This window comes from Clarias gariepinus, chromosome 4, assembly GCF_024256425.1.
Source record: "Clarias gariepinus isolate MV-2021 ecotype Netherlands chromosome 4, CGAR_prim_01v2, whole genome shotgun sequence".
Classification (NCBI taxonomy): Eukaryota; Metazoa; Chordata; class Actinopteri; order Siluriformes; family Clariidae; genus Clarias; species Clarias gariepinus.
This window is the reverse complement of record NC_071103.1, coordinates 11,363,230-11,366,410: the sequence shown is the minus strand read 5'-3', so window position 1 is coordinate 11,366,410 and position 3,181 is coordinate 11,363,230.

The window sequence follows — 3,181 nt, the reverse complement described above, 5'->3', positions numbered from 1 at the left end:
AGCAGTGCTGAACAGTCGTAAGAACGGGCGTAAAACTGACTCGACATGATGCAACAGATACATACTGGGCTGTGTTCCAAATCGAATTCTGTTCAAAAGAAGATTATGTCCCATTGCACCAGTTTTCACTCATGATGACTGATAATAATGCCATTCATGTCAAATAAACTAATAATTAGAAAAAACTAACTAATAAATAAACTAAAACTTCTTTAATAGGCAGCAAAAAAGTGATTTCTGGTTCAAATAAAAACTCTAAATGCCCTTCAATATAAGGTTAAAATAAACCCAATATAAGATTATTAATCTGTACAATTTTTTATAGTATACATTTATCTTTTCAATGGCAGATTATATTTGATTATTTTCTCCTTTCAAGAAATAAATGCTTAAAACTAGTGAAATTATCCACTAGAACAAGAAATTATATTCACATATTCATTCATACTAATTAATCATGTATACAGGTAAACGGGAGGGGGGGGGTTAATCTGTATGTTTTTGGACTGTGGGAGGAAACCAGCAAACACAAGGTGTGAACAACATGTGAACTCCATGAGGCAGGAATTGAACCCTGGACCCTGGAGGCAGAAAGCGACCACCATGCCTCCAAGAAGAATGCTGCTTAAAAAATAGAACAGCTTAATAGAATTATATTTGTTTTGTTAGAATTTATAGGCAAATATGAGCAGATTTTTTTACTTGCTATCACTTTTCATGATTTATTCTTTTTTTTTTTTTTGCTATATAATACCTAACTCTCTACATTCTGTGACATGATTTAATTATTGAAGCACAGTAAGGTACTGGTCATGTGTCAGTGGAGTTTGCATGCTTGTTTTGTACTTTGGGGCCACCATACTAGCACATGATTGATTTTATGTAATGCTTTACACCACATCCAGGGTGTCCCTAAACTCCCCAAACTGGCTCCAGGCCGTCTGCAACCTGAAAGAGAATAAGTTCCATAAATAATGGATGGATGAAAGGATTTTAATTACTTCTAAACCTTTGAATGATTTTCTTAACTTAGACTTTCTAAACGTAACCTAAAAATAAGAGCGCATTTAAAGCTTATAAAATACTTTGAAATTCAGAAAATAATTTAGGCATGATGTCAAAGATTAAGGTACCTCTTCTTATATATTTCTTAACATGTTTTAAAACAGCAAGAAACAGACCATAGCATTAGATTCTCTGGTATTTGTTTTCTTTTGTATAACTGTATAAAATAAAATAATAATAATAATGATAATTATTATTATTATTAGTAGTAGTAGTATATACATCTTTAACACTAGAATTATTGCCTTTTTTATTTTTTGGTGCAAGTCCTGAGGTGTTATTCACCTCTGCTGAGATTTTTTACATTTTTTTGATTCTCCTCCTGCTTTTGTTATGCAAACCACCCATTACCTGTGAGGCCTGGCACATTTGTATTTGTTTACTCAAAGTAGCTCAGATTCAAGGCAGGCCAAACCTCTTTGTGTGACATGGAAACCTTCAAAAATGCCTGCCATATTTATATGTATATTTATCCTTTGCTGATACTTGGCAGATGACAGGTCTGCTTACAGGTCTGCTACATAAATAATAAGTTTATGTGGCTGCTTTCTTGTGAATGCACGGTATAAAATGCAGTTCAAGTTAAAGTACTTTTATGCACCGTTTGGTCAAATGTCTGTAGAGACCTGAGCCTGTAAGCCTTCTTCCAGCGGTTGCCATAAATTTGGAAGTTCATATATATCTATGTGTATAGAATATTTTTGCAATTTCCTTTCACTGAAACCAAGGCACCCAAATACAGTATGTTTGAGCATGACAATGTTTATGTGAAAAGGGTGAGCTCCAAAAAGACACAGGTTGCTAAGACTGCACAGGAAGAACTTGGGAAACCTTACCGTAACCCAACTGGACATCTTTGAGATGAATGGAAATAGCGACTGCACTATCAGTGCATGACCACCCCCATGTTAGCATGTCGCTAGCACGATGCTAACATGATTAGCATGTTGCTAACATGGCGTTTACAATATTAGCATGAGGTTAAGATTATTAGCATGATGCTAACATGATTAGCATGTTGTATGCGGAATGTTAACATGATTAGCATGTTCCTAGGATGAAGCTTATGTAATTAGCATGTTATTACATGATGCTAGCATGATACACACATAACACACTTTTAACATGCACAGTGTGGCTACATTAGAGTCAAAACATGAAACCGACATGTTTATTCAATGTACTGATGCAGAGATAAATGGCTGCTCTGTTTTGTTACTAGGGAGTGGCTTGCCACCTGCTAATAAAGAAATCAAAAGCTTCTGTTAACTATAAATATACTAATGTGAAGATAATCCTCCATCGGTTTAAGTTGCTAGGGTGCTCTAATTGATTTCTAGGGGCGTGGCTTATGAGCATTATGATAAACGCGAAAGACTGGTTGAGTTAAATGAGCCCTTCCCAGTGTCTTTATGACAATAGGAACCACAGTTAGGTTCAGTTCCAAAGTTCCTATCGAAGTAACTATTATATGTCAATTGGGCAAATTTGGGCACCTCTTGTGTCCCAGGGGCATCGACCCCATAGAAAAATCATGTCAAGCACCCCATTCCCAAATAGGCTGCACGATTTGCCACCTCTATCATGGGTCTACGGCAAACCGTACGGGACTAGTTACGCACCAAACTTTTGTATAGAAGAAGATAAAAAGGGAATAATAATAAGCCTGTGTGATAATAATAGTAGTTCTTCGCTTCAAAAGAACCACTAATAAAATACCATCCTGTGTGTTATTTAAGCGTTAAGACCTAACAATTTTACCATGCAAAAGCCATCGCTGCCCAGGTGCACCACACAACTTGCACACGTCACACACTATATAGGGCTGAAGTCAGTTTGAGCCCTTTAGTGTGTGTGTGTGTGTGTGTGTGCGTGTGTGTGTGTGTGAGATAGACGTCTTTGTTTGTTAGTCTGTGTGTGACGAGTAAATGTGTTTGTGTGTGTGTGTGTGTGTGTGTGTGTGGTGTGTGTATATGTGTGAGTGAAAGAGTGTTAAAATTTGAAATGTGTGTATTTATTTTACACAACTTGCACACTTCACACACTATATAGGGCTGATGTCAATTTGGGCCCTAAATATTTGTCAAGTACGTTAGTGTGTGTGTGTGTATGTGGG